The sequence below is a fragment of the Orycteropus afer genome, unplaced genomic scaffold, assembly GCF_000298275.1.
Source record: "Orycteropus afer afer isolate SDZICR_OR568_19922 unplaced genomic scaffold, OryAfe1.0 scaffold00584, whole genome shotgun sequence".
Lineage (NCBI taxonomy): Eukaryota > Metazoa > Chordata > Mammalia > Tubulidentata > Orycteropodidae > Orycteropus > Orycteropus afer.
Window position 1 is genome coordinate 268,050 of NW_006922171.1, and position 16,471 is coordinate 284,520.

General features: G+C 39.7%; 1 protein-coding gene across 1 annotated transcript in view; it reads right to left on the reverse strand.

Annotated features, from left to right (window-relative positions):
• Positions 1-16,471, reverse strand: part of NFIB (nuclear factor I B) — a 619,654-nt gene that overhangs the window by 194,583 nt on the left and 408,600 nt on the right. The gene's annotated exons all lie outside the window — the stretch shown is intronic.

Sequence of the window (16,471 nt, forward strand, 5' to 3'; positions counted from 1 at the left end):
AAAATAAATAAAAATCTTTTATGAGACCCATCCACCAGAGCATCCAACTTCCTCTTTTTCTGACCACCTGAATCCCTTTCACCCCCACCTCATAGACCACCCCCTTATTCAGGACAGGCACTTTCATCTCCACCTCCTGTTAACCCCACTGCACCCTCTCCATCACCCCCACCTTCCTCTTCACTAACATCTCCAGAAACTACTTCCCCAGAGTCCTTTTTTACCCTTCCCAGTGAGCAGCCACACCCATTCTCAATAGCCCCTTCTCTGTCCCTTATGTGAAATGGCTGGCTTTGAAGGTGTTATCCGTGTCCATATTCCTTTCTCCCTCACCAACTTATCTCAGATTGAAAACATCTGGGTTCCCTTTCTCACAATCCCACCACCTACATTAAGGAATCTCGTTACCTCTCTCAAGCCTATGACTTAACTTTGCAAGACATTTATTTATTCTGACAAAAGGGAACGTGTTCTCGGGGCTGCTCGGGAAAATACCAATCTAACTCCTGTAATTGACTCTACCATGCCAGTAGGTCCAGAAGCTTTTCCTGAGCAGGACCCTGGATGGGAATACCAACTAGACACCCAATCTGGGCAGAATGGCCACACTCGCAGGGACAAAATGCTCCAGTGCCTCCTAGCGGGTCTACAGGCTATTTCACACAAAGCTGTTAACTTCGATAAACTGCAGGAGATTACTCAACTCCCTTGCGGTGGCGGTCACTCTTCAGAACAGGAAAGAATTAGACTTACTAACAGCAGAAAAAGGAGGTCTTTGCCTATTTCTGGGAGAAGAATGTTGTTTCTATATAAATCAGTCAGGTATAGTATACAAGATGCAGCCAAAAGACTCATTGAGAGGGCAACTAATATAGATTAACGTCTATCCACTAACAATGGTCCACCTTTTTCTTCCCTCTTTTTGGACTCCCTACCCTGGCTCCTACCATTCTTGGGCCCCCTAATATCGATCTTGCTGACTGCTACCATCGCCCCCTGTGTTCTCTGTTTCATTCAATCACAGGTCCGCCAGATATCTACCCAAATTTTGCAACAGACAGAAAACCAAATGATCCCTCAAGCCAAAGACCTGGAAGAGATTCCCTTGCGCTCATGGAGACCACCCAACTAATAAGATACCTTGGCCACCTAGGCTCCAATATTTCCCTGTTCTTGCTTCCCTCCCCTAATCATTGCAACCCAGCCTGTCTTACAGGTCGCAGAACACCAGGCGCCAAACATATCCAGCTGACCCCCGGGAGTCAACCCCTTAGAAGCTGCTTCTTCAAGGACCTCTACATACTACAAATCTCCAACCAGGCAAAACAACACAGCATCTCTGAAGTTGAAGCAAAAGAAAACTGGTTTTGGCACTAAAAGAGACAAACTCGTGCGTAGATAGATGGAAGTCCCAGCTTCCAAAGACGCCATGCCCCTCACCAGCAGGAAGCAGCTCCAGAAGATTGACCTTTGCCCCTTTTCCCACCAAAGCGGGCCCTTCTTTTTTTCCTTTTAAAAAAACCAAAGAGGGGGGAATGTTAGAGATATGCCACGCCATCTTGTGTGGCTCTTCCGGGTTCTTCTTCATTCCCTGCTGCCCCGCCCAAGGTCATAAGTCAGTTAAAGAAGTCAAAACCGAGCTTCCTGCAAGGCACAAATTTTTAAAGGCAACATAGCTTCTGATAGGTTAAGACCCCTTCCCCCAGCTCTGATGTACAACCTCCTAACCCCAGGTCTACATAAGACCACCCTCTCCCCTGCTCACTCTCTTCTTCCTCTCTCTTCTTCTCTTCTTCCTCTTTCTTTCTTCTTCTCTTCTTCTCCTCCTCCTCTTCTTCTGTCCTTCCTTGGCGCAGGCGCCCTTTCACCTCTTTAATAAAATCTCCTGTTGGGTACCCTGGTGTGTGGTGTGGTCATTGAGTGCTGACGGAGCTCTAACACAGTGACTTTGCGTATTCCTTCCATCTTCTTTTGATGTTACCTGTGTTGTTCAATATTTTGCCCATAGAATCCTTCAATATTACAACTTGAAGTTTGACTGTTTATTCAGGTCTTTCAGCTTGAGAAATGCTAAGTGTGTTCTTCTTTTTTGGTTTTCTAACTCTGGGTCTTTGCACATTTCATTATAAAGCTTTGTCTCCTCAAGCGGCCCTTTGAAATCTTTGCTTAGCTGCTTTCATTCATCATTTCTCCCATTCGCTTTAGCTAGTCTACTTTCATGAGCAAGTTTCAGAGTCTCTTCTGACATCCATCAGATGTCTTTTCAATGTCCAGCTTTCTTCACGTTGATGTCCTTGATGTAATAACACAACTCATCTGGTCTTTGGTCATTAGTGTTCAGTTGTCAACTCTATTCTTGAGATATGTCTAAATTCAGGTGGGATATATTCCAATTCACACTTTGACTCTTGTAGACTTGTTTTAATTTTCTTCAGCTTCAACGTGAACTTGCATATGAGTGACTGATTGTCTGTTCCACAACAGGCCCTGATTGATGATACTGATCAGTTCTAACTGATGTTATTGAGCTCCACCATCAGTTTTTTACCTAGATATAGTCAATGTGATTACTGTATATTCTGTCCCTGTGGTGAGGTCTATGTGAATGTTGTTGTTAGGTTCTGCTGAGTCATTCCCGACTCATAGTGACTCTATGCAGAGCAGAATGAAACACTGCCCAGTCCCACGCCAGCTCCACTATCCTTGCTATACTTGAGCCCATCGCCGCAGCCACTGTGTCAATCCATCTTGTTGACGGCCTTCCCCTACTTCGTCCACCATCCACCTTACCAAGAATGACATCCTTCTTCAGGGAATAGTCCCTTCTGACAACATGACTACAGTAGGTGAGATGAAGTCTGGCCATTCTCGCCTCCAAGGAGCATTCAGGCTGCAATTCCTCCAGGACAGATTTGTTAGTTCTTTTAGCAGTCCATGGTACTCTCGGCATTCCTCGCCAACACCACAACTCAAAAGCATCAACTTTTCTTCAGTCTTCCTTATTCACTGTCCAGCTCTCACATGCATATGAGGTAACTGAAAATACCATGGCTTGTGTCAGACACACCTTAGTCCTCAAGGAGATATCTTTGCTCTTCAGCACTTGAAAGAGGTCCTTTGCAGCCAATTTGCCTAGTGCTATACCTGATGTCCTGACTGCTGCTTCCACTGGTGTCAGTTATAGAACCAAGCAATGTGAAGTCTTTGACAACTTCAATCTTTTATCCATTTATTGTGATGCTGCTTATAGGTCCAGTTGTGAGGACTTTTGTTTTATGTTGAGATGAAATCCATGTCTATGAGTGTAGTCACTGCTTATATTGTTGAAAAAGGTATTTACAATTAATAAGTCTTTAGTTTGCAAATTTATATCATGCCATCTCTGGTGTCATTTCTATCATAGCCATATTTTCCAACTACTGATCCTTCTCCTTTGTTGCTAGTTTTCATATTCCAATCACTAGTAATTATCAATACATCTTGATTGCATGTTTGATCAATTTCAGACTGCAGAAGTTAGTAAAAATCTTCAGTTTCTTCATCTTTGGCATTAGTGGTTAGTGCATACAGGAAATTGAGGCTCAAAGAGATTAAATGTTTTGCCCAAGGTCATGGAGCTAGTAAATTCACTGCTTAAAGAATAATTACCTTAAGTTTAGATAACCACCACTTCCTTCTTCCCCATTCCACCCTCAGAGACACACAAACACAATATACATCATGGCCGAAATATGACACGATCAGAATTAATCTATCAATCACTTTCATGTATTACATTATCTGCCTAGGCACTAGGCACTATTTGCAGGCACTGTTTATGAAAGTTTATAAAACATATAATTACATCTTCCTCTTTAAAAAAAAAAAAATGCCATGATAATCCTTGCACTGCCTAGCAAGTTTGTTTGGAAGAAAGACCAAGCAGTCAGGAAAGCTGTATCTTAATTATCCCCCACCACTAGGCAGCCACGTGATTTTGGTCCTCAAGTTCCTCGTTAGTGAAATGAGAGATTGATAATAAACAATTTCTAATTCCCTTTCCACCATCCATTCTCTAAAGAGGTGGTTCTCAAACTTCAACATGCATAAGAATCACCTGGAGGGCTTGTTCTAACACAGGTTTTTAGACCCCTCCTTGGAGACTTGATTTAGTCAGTCAGAATAAGGTAAATGAATCTGCATTTCTAATAAGCCCATAGGTGGTACCACAGCTGCTGGTCCAAGGACCACACTTTGGGAAACACTGCTCCATAGTAACCCAGAAAACCCTTCAGAAAATGGCAATTTGACCATATTACCCTCATGAAGCCTTCAATGCTCTCCCTAAACTCTTTAGCAAAAAATACAAAGCTCTTCATGGACAACACATGGTAATCCAGGTCTCCACCCAGACTACCAGTCTTTTAGGATTCCTCTCAGGGCCACATCCTCCAGGAAGCCTTTCTTGATAGTCCACTAAGCTTAGTTAAATGCTATCCTCTGTGCTCTAGTAAAAAAACAAACAAACAAACTGTGATCCCCTCTATACTAACACATTAACCAATTTTGGACTCCTTGGGTAGCACAAATGGTTAAGCCCTCAACTACTAGCCAACAGGCTGGCATTCAGAATCCATCCAGAGGACCTTCAGAAGACAGGCCTGGCAATCTGCTTCCAAAAGGTCACAGCCTTGAAAATCCTACAGGGCAGGTCTAGTCTGTCCCATGGGGCTGCTCTGAGTCAAAATCTATTCTAAAGCACCTAACAACAACAACAGGAAACTTTGGCTCATATGACGTTTGTGAATCCCTCAGGTGACTTTGTTGAACCTTCTAGTCTGTACGTTTGTATTATTGTCCATGTTTTGATTCTCTCCTCTCTTTCCATGGCCCTAATTCTCTTTTCCATCTGAAATTTATCTTTATGTTATTGAAGAGGAATGTTCTCCTGAGACCTGTCTATTCCACAAGGCAGTGTGCAATGATATAGGAAGGAGTAGACACTACCACTTTAGATACTTTGAACTAAAAAGGATCAGAGTACCTAAAATACATAAATACATGCCTATGCCTATATGCCCGTTTGGAAAATCTATAGAGAGAAGAAATTTAGGATTAGAGGCAAAGCCAAAAAGAAAAGCAGCAGCAGGAAGGAGGATATTTGCTCTTAATTTTTACCTGTATGCAGTATTTAATTATTTTCTGTGAATGTATTACTTTTATTTTTCCCAAAGTAAATAGCTGGGTAAAAGTAATCTGATATCAAGCTCACTAATTGGGTGCTTAGTAGAGCAAGAAATGGAAATCTAATGGCTGAAGCAGTCTTTACTTAATCTCCAAAGACACAAACTGCTCACATACATTTCCCATAGAATGTCTAGTATATTTATAACAGACACTAAGAAAAGAAAATAAAATAAAGTGGAATAAATACTTAGAACAAGGAGCATGAAAAATGTAACTTTCATGTATATTTCATTATATTAAGTGAAAAACAGAAGTGATGACATGAAACATCTGCACATACAGCTGAAGACTATTATAAAATATAAATGAATGGAAAAAGTTAACTAGTAAATAAGAAAAGAATTGAGACTTTTGGGGTAAAAATTGTCAGAAAGTAAGTGTGTAAAGTTATACTGCCCTAATAATTCTTGCTTATTCTAAATTTAAAATGTATCTTGGTTCTATTGTACAGAGACTAAAAAGTACATCATCAAAAAGTCATAATAAAATGAAACAGAAATTGTACTTTACAAATTATCAGATAAACTACAAAAATTACTCTCAAAACGTTGGATAAAGATGTGACATTTGTTAATAGGATTTTCTCTGGATGATAGTACTCAGCAGAAGTCAAATGTCCCATGTCATACATTTCTGCAATGGTCCAATATTACTATAAAAAGCAAATATTACTCTTGTTCTCAAAACAAATAATAATAATAATAAAGTATTTTCAATGAACTTGTCCACTTACTAGTTTTATAATTTGGATAAATGACACAGTATATCAGAGTTTGTTTCATCATCTTGTAAAAGGCCAACAGTAATCTTCCAAGCAGGACTGCAGTGAGAATTAACTGAGATACTTTATGGAAATTCCCAGCACAGTGCCTTGTATGTGGTGGGTGTGTAATAAATGATAGCTATTATCACCATCACTCTTAGTAATGGTGGTGTGTTTTTATTCCATGGGTCATGAGAGAATTCAAGTTTAATCAAAAGTAATGTTCAATATTAAGAAATAACACAGATTTAGTCTTGTTGGGAGAAGACATGAAGACAAAAGCTAGTTGAGAAACTAATCGCTGCTGGTCAAGATTTTCTTGTTTTTGTACTTGTCTAAAATAAATGTGAACTACTAATAAAGTACTTTAAATAAGTTCAAATTAATAATTATCTGGGGGGGGGGGAATCAATGAGCAAGCTGGTGTTATCCCACCAAGTCACTCTGTGGACCTCATAAAGTCACTGTAAGGATAGGACAGATGTGTTAAAAGACTGGTTATAAGAAAGGCCAGCAGTAAGTACAAGTGTGTTCTGCCAAGATTCATCTGTATCCACAAGTAGCAATGATTATTCTGTGCCTCTATGTGTGCACACAGAGAAAGTGGAGGAGGGGCGAGACCCCATGAGGAAGACTGAACCCCAGAAGAGAGATGCTGGAGCCACCAACGAGTCACATCAGGCAGATCACAAAGCCCAGGTCAGGCCTATGTAACAGCCTACATAACACCTCCTTCTTGTCACACTCAAGGCCAGACGGAATTCTCCAAGAATCGCTTTGGATCATGCTAAAGCAAGGAAATTTTAAGTATACTTTTCCAATAAAATCTGCATCAGACAGATCTACAACTAAAACATAAAACACCCTGGGCCAAGGTATAGTGCATGGTCCTTTATACTGAAAACCTTGGAAAATCCAACAGCTATCCCCACCCATCTTCTATCATCCTGCCTTAGCAGTATTTCTAAATTATGAATAACGTTTGGAAAGTGTCTATTGGACAAAACTTAATGAAACAAAGTGGAAAGATGTGAAATGATTAAACATTTGAATTCATAAGCACGCCATGCCCCAATGTCATATTCTTTTTATTAAGTTCACCATTTTGATCAATTTCCATATGATGCTCAAAACAGAATGGTTATTAATTTCCAAAGCTTCCATGCAATAACTTTTTCCCAGGTTACCTCTTAACATAAGCTATATTCAACCCACATTAATTCCTACTTAAAGCAGATAGACTCTGAATTCGATTGTCTTGCAAATTATTTCTGGTATGGTCATGAGGAACCAAAAGTTAAGATATAAACTATCTGATTATTTAATAATGCTGGCAAGATACAAAAAAAGATAGAAACTAAGAAAATTCAAATTATTCTGGAAGATTCATCAAATCTTGTTCTGAATGGTCATACTGCTAATTATCTCATTTAAATGAAATCATTAAGAGATGGTGACTTCGCCTACCATGTCAGTGTTTATATGTCTCTACCCTGCTTTGTTCCCCAAAAGATTTAAGAACACTTACAAAAATACACACACCACTGAGACAAAACAAATAGGAGAGTCGATCTGGGTGAAGAGAAAATTTGGGTAAGAAAGTAAAATACACACGGGTAGGGATGATATAAGGAACCCTGGTGGTGCAGTGGTTAAACCAGTAGGCTGCTATCCAAAAGTCAGCGGTTCAAACCCACTAGCCTCTCTGTGGGAGAAAGATGTGGCAGTTTGCTTCTGAAAGATTTACAGCCTTAGAAACCCTTGGCAATGTGGCTGGTTTGGCTTTGGTTGGGGATGATACATTGCTAGGAAGCTGTACTTCTGTCCTGTACTCAGTTACTATATTACCCTATGGATCTAATGACACTTTTAAAATGAAGGCAGGTGGGATTCCTGAGCCTGCCAAGGGGAATAAGAATAATGAGGTGTAAGCTACAAAGCAGCATTTGGAATGCACCTCTTTCCCAAAGGAAAAATACTGAAGGAAAAGACCAGTTGTCCAGGAAATAAGGACAAACATTATCACCCTACTGAGGCCAAATACAAATTAAAATGATAACATTTTTTAGAAAGCTTAAAATTGTTTTGTTTCTAAGATACTCGTATGATTCCAACTCCAAATAATAACCCCAAACCCCTATATCTGTTTTCCTGAACTACCAGAAGGGTTTTTCCTCAAACAGAACCTGCTAAAGCTCAGAGGTCATCCACTGGCATTCTGTCCAGGCTAACACAGCTTCAGTAAGGCACTTCGCAAAGACTGCCATACACGAATGTGAGACTCTGAAGGTGATGGGCAAACAAGAAGACGCTACTAGAGAACTCCAAGTGGGGGTCCCAGCCTCCTGAGAGACCAGTGATTGCATATTCTCTCAGCCAGTCTATACAGAGTCCCCTGCATGTTATATATTTGACTTTGTGTCCAGTTGGGAGTTTTACCAAGGGTCAACAAAGTTGTTACTACCGCCCAGATTTGGTCGGGGATCTTGCATCTAAGATGATGGGTTGTTCCTTTCTTCCCCTGAACTCAAAGTGGAAATGTACTAAGTTCATGGTTCCCTTCGGCCTTATTCGTAACTTATACCTAATTTCTATTATCCTTTAGTCTTATAAATTCAGGTAATTCAGTTATTGATCTACCCTCCTTCCAATGACAGCCATCATCAAAAGACATTTATTAAGTACCTGTTTATGCTACTCTTGGAGGCATCACATAGAGTGATTTCTAAATACACACTTCCTGCCCTCTTGAGAACCTAAAATCCTTCTTCCCTTAGTCTGCTACTGGTTTTAACGGGATACCATTAAATAATTGACTCCTCCAACTACAAAAACATTTCCTAAGTGCTAGTTCTTCATCAAAGGGTGGCTAATGAAACTCATGAGGAGCTCTAGTGGCGTAGTGCCTAAAGCATTTGACTGCTAACCAGAAGTCTGGCAGTTCAAACCCACCAGCCACTCCTTGGAAGGAAGACTGGGCAATCTACTTCCATAGTGATACTGCCTTGGAAACCCAAGGAGGGGTCGTTATGAGTCAGGCCAGACTCAACGGCACATAACAACAACAACATTTCCTATCTGCTATGTTTAAAGAGGGTTTGGTTTGTTTGTTTTAAAATTCTGTATTTAGGACTACCAACATTTTCAACAAGAATCACAATACCTAGAGGTTACTTGGGAGCTCTGGTGGTGTAGTGCCTAAGAATTTGACTGCTAACCAGAGGCTGGTGGTTCCAACCCACCATGCACTCCTCAGAAGGAAGAGTGGGCAATCTACAATCCTTGGAAGGAAGATTGGGCAATCTACTTACATAGAGATACCCCCTTGGAAACCCAAGGAGGAATCGCTATGAGTCGATACTCAATGGCAGTGAGTTTTAGTTTTTCTGAAAGGTTACTTAGAATAGATACTGCTGTATTATCTTCAGGGAAATTGTAATATAGGATCATCTTCTGGTACAAGGTTTAAAAAAACATCTGCATTGAAAAGGTTTTTCCAAATAAGATGTAATTTGGGGTTACAATCTCAAAACTTGTAAACCTAAAATTAAACCAACTTACTATTTTGGTTTGCAGACTCATTTACTCAAAATTACAAACAACTCTACATTTGTTGCAAGAGAGCTGACTCAAGCGGTGGTTTTGTTCATTCACTGTTATTCCTGTTTTATGTGTTTGATGGAGGAGGTATTTTTGTTGGGGTTTGTTTTGTTTTGTTTTGTTTCTTTGACTTAATGGTGAGTAATGTCACAGAGATAAATGTAACTGCCTACAAACACTCCAGGGCTGAATTCAAGAAGAAAGCTTGAGTAAATAACACCAGATTTGATGGGATTTAAGAAATTTGGAGTTTTCAGATGACAAGAGAATAATATACATATACTTATTTATACAGTGGAATTGTACTCATTGTGAATAAAATAATAGAGCAAGAATTCTTCTAAAAGCCAATTTTGATTCATTACATCAGAATTTACCCCATGATTCTGAAGGCAAAGATTCAATTCCTATGAAATAGAATAATTTCACTGTCAGAGGAGGGAATGACACCAAAGGCACTTTTTCATCTCTAATCTCAGGAGAGCATCAGTGCAGTGGGCCCTTGTCCCTGTAAACTGTACCCTGGGCATATACCATTTCTTCTTCACATTGAACCAAGGGATTTCCTCCCAACAGGCTGTAGTCTATTGGGCTCATCAGTCTCCTTTGCAGGTGGAGAGAAGGCAATTCTCTCCATCAAGATTACTAGACACCTGTTCTAATCATTAATATCTTATTAATTATTACTGGTAAAAGTGATAAAAGATCCACTGCAAACTCTCATACCGCAGAGAGCACAGCTTCTTATAATTAGTACATGCATCATAAACAAGGTACATACATCTCTCTGAAGCTTCTTAGAGCCCTTGTATGGTTTCACAGGTTCAGAGGGATGCACTGAATTTTGTTTTTATCTGTTGTACTAGGGAAAAGACACTGCATTATCCAAATACTATTAAGAGCAGATGGAAACAGGATCACCACTCAGGAGTCCTAGTTTCCTCCCGCTGTTTCTCTGGACACTGGGCCAGCAGTCTCTTCTCCAGTGGATCGCAGCCAACAGCTCACATCTCTGCGTACCTGTTCTGGTTACCTAGTGCCACTCTGAGAAGAATATACCACCGATGGGATACCTGAACAAACAGGAGTTTATTCTTTTACAGTTTGGAGGCTTTACGTCTGAATTCAAAGTGCCAGGCTCTAGGGGCTGGGTGAAAGCTCCTCAACCATGGACTTCAACTCTGCCTCCTGCTCCCAGCCCACTGAAGCTAGAAGCTTTTCTTCACTCAGACAGCTGCTGGCTGTTGAGACTGACAAGCCAAAGGCTGACAAGTAAAAAAGGCACAGTCCCGATGTTACCAAACCACATGGCAGGCCATTAATTCAAGTCCACTGAAAGTCCCAAGGTTGGCAGAGCATGGCAGGCTGTTGAACAAGGACTTGGCTACATGCAGGGTTCAAGTGTGCCATAAGCTAGAGACCGTTCCCCAAGACTTCTCCTTATATACAGGAAGCAGACCACATCCCTAAAGCAGCTACTCAGCTGCTCACAGTAGATTCCACTATGGAGTTGATTACCAGTCTCATCATGGGGACTACTACATCCAGCTGCCCAGCCACTCAACCAGGCCCAGCCAGTGGACACACAAACTGAACCACCATAGTACCCATCACCTCCACCTTGGGTTCTCAGTGCTCACACGTCACCCTTCTCCACTCTTAGTCCTCTTTCTCATGTCCCCCTTACCAGCCCTCTCCTTTTTCTATTGGAACCCTTGTTTCCATCAGGTAGACCCTCCTCCTCATAACTTATATGTAAGTTCCTTACTTCTTTTCCTTCTCATCACTGAAAATCAGCTCCCATCTAGATGAGTTTCCACCACCCAGAGTTTCTGCTCTCCATCCAGTGAGATATATCCCCACACATCCACCCTCTTCCTTTTTTCCATCCTACCTCTTTCATCCCCCCCAGGGAGATTTTTCTGCCTTGAACTCAATTTTATCCTGTATACCAACCCATCAACACCTGCTGCCACCCCTACCCCATCACTGAGTCCTTTTACGGCTGCAATCAACATAGAGTTATTAAACTTTGTATCCTCAAGTCGAGTAGAATGTTGCCACCTCAAGGGTCCCTCTGCCCAGCTTCTGGCTGGTTTGTCCACATCCACTGGAAATTCTGAATCTTCTCCCTGGCAACTACGCTTCTGTTATGTACTTCAAAGTGAAAGGCGTCTCCTGGCTTCTTCTTGTTGTTATGTGCCGTCAAGTCGGACCCGACTCATAGCGACCCCTCTTTGGGTTTCCGAGGCAGTATCACTACGGAAGTAGATTACCCCATCTTCCTTCCAAGGAGTGGCTGAACCACCAGCCTTCTGGTTAGCAGTCAAGTGCCTTTGGCAAGGGTTAAAAAAAATCAACAACAACAACAACAAAAAAAAAAAAATCAAACTCACTGCCGTAGAGTTCCAGATTCTGAAGTCTCCTATTCCTTGAACAATATTAAAAATAGTTACTATATATTCAGAACTGATCACAACATGCATTCTCTTATCCCTATCTCCCTACTGTATGGTATAAATATATTAGGGTGTCTCATGTGACTCAACAAGGTAGGCCTGCTCTAATCACCCGAGCTCTTTAAAAGCAGAGCTTTCTCTGGCTGGTCACAGAAGATGTGAGAGGGATTCAAAACAGAAGAAGAAATAGGTACACCTCTCCTGGCTTGAAGATGGAGGAGGCCATGTGGCAAGCAAAGTGAGCATCCTCTAGGAGCTAACATTCATCCCCGGTTGACAGTGAGCAAAGCAATGAGGATTTCAAGCCTACAATCACAAGAAACAAGAATGAGCTTGGAAGCAGGTTTTTCCCCAGATTCTCCAGATGAGAACTCACACCAGCCTACACCTTCATTTCAGTCTTGTTATCTCTGTGCAGAAAATTCACCAATCCTGTGCCTGACCTCCGACCAACAAAACTGTGAGCTAAGAAACAGATTCTGTTTTAAGTCTCTATGTTAGTGGTAATTTGTTACACAGCATAAGCACCTAATACACATACTGGGCAAAGTCACTCCATCATATGGTGATCAGGGTCTGCAAGGTTCTGTCCCCAAATTAACTTCCAGGCTCAGCTCCCCTGACATTCATTAATGCATCCTGAGCCCCAGGCAAGCTGGTCCTCTGTGCCTTTTGCCAATGCTACTCTCCCTAACATCTATCCTTCTCTTGATTCACTGAGTTTGGGACCCCATGCAGAACAGCTCAAATGATACTTCTTTCCTAGAGTTTGTCAAACTCCTTAGATTCAGCAAGAATCGATTTCTCTTTTCTTCTTTCAGAATACTACCTGCCAATCCATCTAATGAGTTAAGCAGCTCAACAGAAACTCACAGAGCTTACATACTATGTGTTGATCACAGAGCTGGGATAATAAAAATTGCATTCGGTCTATCATGATGGATTCTAGGGCACAGTGAGCAGCTGCAGTATCCCTGTGATTGCCCTGCATCCCTGAAGGTGATTGCTGCTAACCTAGTCCTCAAATTGCTGATAAGACAGCACCTAAGATCCCAGTTCAGACTCAAAATATTAACTTCTGTGGTTTTTTTTTTCTTTCTGCTTTACAACTTATTACAATTTTAGCAAGTCCCATTCTCACCCACATTTCCCATTAGAAACAAATTTAGACAAGAATGCTTTAAAAATTAACAGTTTTTGGTCATTTTTCTGTGAAAATGTGGTAACCACTAATTATTTTAATTTCTACTTTTTTCTTTCATATTGCAAATTCTTTCCTGTTACACAATTCTACCAAACCCACTGCCACTGAGTCAATTCTGACTCATAGCAACCCAACAGGACAGAGCAGAAATGCCCCATAAGGTATCCAAGGCTATAAATCTTTATAGAAGCAGACTGACTCATCTTTCTCCCACAGAATGGCTGGTGGGTTCAAACTGCTGACCTTTTGGTTAGTAGCTGAATTCTTTAAGCACTGTGCCACCAGAGCTCCCACACAATTCTACAGAAGAGACTAAGTTAAAAGGTAAAAATTTGAAAAATCATGTTTTCTCTTAATGTTTAAAAGACAGAAAGGAAAAAGAGGGAAATGTGTTAATAAATCAAGTGGTTAGAGTCCAATCTCATTGCAAGGAAATGCAAAAGCACAAAATCTTCCTACTAATTCTAGTTTAATTCTTTTAAATCTACCTCTAACAAGGAAAGGGAAATGTCTTCAACTGATAGAGAAGTATAGTACTAAGAATCCACCTTGTCTCCTCAAAGGCTTTGGCCTTAGCTTGCTTCCCAGTCTCCCTGTGACCTATCAAGCCTGCAATGCCATCATCACAACCACCCTCTAGTCAGCCAAGAAGCCACTGATGGGTGGTCTGTGTATCTTCTAGGATTTTGCCCCTCCAGGCAAATAAACTTCTATCTCCCTTCCCAAAATAACTTAGAATAATATTAGAAGAAATGTCATTTAAAAAAAAAAAAAAAATCCCCCCTCAAACTACTTTCTCCATTCTTACCCTTCACAGTATTTCCCTGAACAATAAGCAGCTTTTAAGATATTTCTGGCCTACCAGAAGCCATGTTCAAATAGACATGCATTGGAAAACAAGTGTTAGGCTATAAAAGAAATTACATCATCATATACTGAGGCCCCTGGTCACTGATATCTCAATCAAATGCTACAGTTATTAAACCCAAGAGGGATCATGATGAGTCAGAAACAACTCGATGGCAATGAGTTTGTTTGTCTGTTTTTTAAATCATAATTCTGTGTAGAAATCCTACTTACCTAACAATAAAAGACATATGGTCTCACCATTAAAGGAACCACTAAGAAAAACCAAAGAGAAAAACTGAAACTGAAAGTGTCTTGAAAAAAATAAAGATGTCTATGATCACACATGTCCATGATCTGCCCCCATCTTGGTCTCTTCCAGAATTATCTGTTTTCCATGATCACATCTTTACCATTAAAATAGGTATATACAATATCTCCCTCTTTGAGAATTTTAAGTGGTTTTCCAATTTTACAAGTTTTCCTTTGAAAGTATTTTTCAAAAATATGAATTGTAATCTTGAGTGCATTTGATTTGGATATTCACAGTGCTTTTATCTAGAGAATGTTATAGAAAAAAATAAAGGTAAATGCTGCTCTTAGGAGGCAGTACAGGGCTTGTCCTTTCACTATCTTCTTTCTCAAGAACGGGACTTCTATATGATGTATTTGAAAGGAATGATTGAACTGGACTGAAACAAAGTGATGGCTTGTGCCTGGGGTATTTGTGGTTTGATGCACTTAGACTTATGAGGAAATTTCACTTTCTGAAAACAACATGAAAGGACCACCATTGCTTATTATATGAAAGTCTGATATTTAAAAAAAAAAAAAAAAAAAAAAATTCCAGCTGTACTAAGCAGGCATTGTGTTTAAAAGAAGATGTGGCTCTACCAAACTATCAGAGTTCACTTTCAAATTTGATGGACTTATCCAGGGAAAGAGTCAAAAAAATATTCAAAAATGCAAAACAAAATTTTTCAAGGTTCAGGCCAAAATGTTTGTTACTAATGAATTTTCTCTTTGATGCTTATGACATATAATGTTCAATCAAAAGTTTTCTTTTGAATGAATCAATTTAAATAAAATTGTTTAAATATGACTTAAAACACTGAGAAAGTGTTTCTAATACTAGTTTAGAAGATTCAATTATAATCTTAAATTGCCTCTCATTCTTCAGTAGATCATTAAGAAAATAATTGATTGAAGTGGTATACATGATACATTATAAAAAAAAAACCTATTATTTTTTTCTAAAATCATTTGATGATGACAATTTGGCTTTGTAACAAAAGCTGAAAATATTAATTCATTGGGAGATGAATCATTTCCTTTTTAAAGAGCTAATAAACAATATTTGGAGAACATTTTTGGCTAAACTCTAATAAGTGAAACCACAACCAAGAAAAACAATGAATATATAAGCCTATGAGTCCTAACAAAATTGTTTGATATGAACTCATTATAATAAGCATATATATTTTAAATTATTCCAGATAATTACTGATCACATTAAAAAATAAATATTAGACTAACACAGCCAAAGAAACATGAAAATTCATTTCCATGTTTCTTTGGCTGTGTTAGTCTAATATTATTTGCTGTTGGAGCAACTCAGATGACTCTGCCTTTGCCATGGGCTAAACCAAACTTTTCTTTTTTTTTCCTAAACTCCAAACAGTTTCCCAATATAGCATAAATTCAAGATGGGTGATAAGAAATCCTTTCTAAACATGCCCAGAAAGCTACTAGCAATTTTAAAAGGTAATTTATCACTTCAAAGTTTTTACCACTTACCCGTTGGTCTAAATGGATCCCTACTTCATTTAAGAGTGTTTATTTCTAGACTGTGATCTCCTTGAGGCTATAGCCTATGCTCTATATTCTCAGAGGTTAGTATATGGCTTGAAATATTAGCTGATGCTCAAAAACCATCCGATGAATGAAGAGTCAACGATATTTGAAAAAATAAAGGATTAAAAAGCATTTTTCTTGAACGACTCCCTTTAGACTTGAAATGTATTATACCATGCACACTATGTTTGGATTTTCCTGAAATGGATATTTTCCTTGAACCTGTTGTTGTTGTTGTTAGATGTTGTCAAGTCATCTTCGACTCATAGCGACCCCTTGTACAAGAGAACAAAACACTGCCCAGTCCTGTGCCAGCCTCACAATCCTTGCCATATCTGAGCCCACTGTTGTAGCTACTGTGTCAGTCCATCTCATTGAGGGCCTTCCCCTTTTTTGCTGACCCTCTAATTTACCAAGCATGTTATCCTTCTCCAGGGAATGGTCCCTGAACCTAAGTAACATAAATACAGGCATGGTAATTAATGACAGTCCTCAGAAGGAAGGTTGGGCAATCCTACT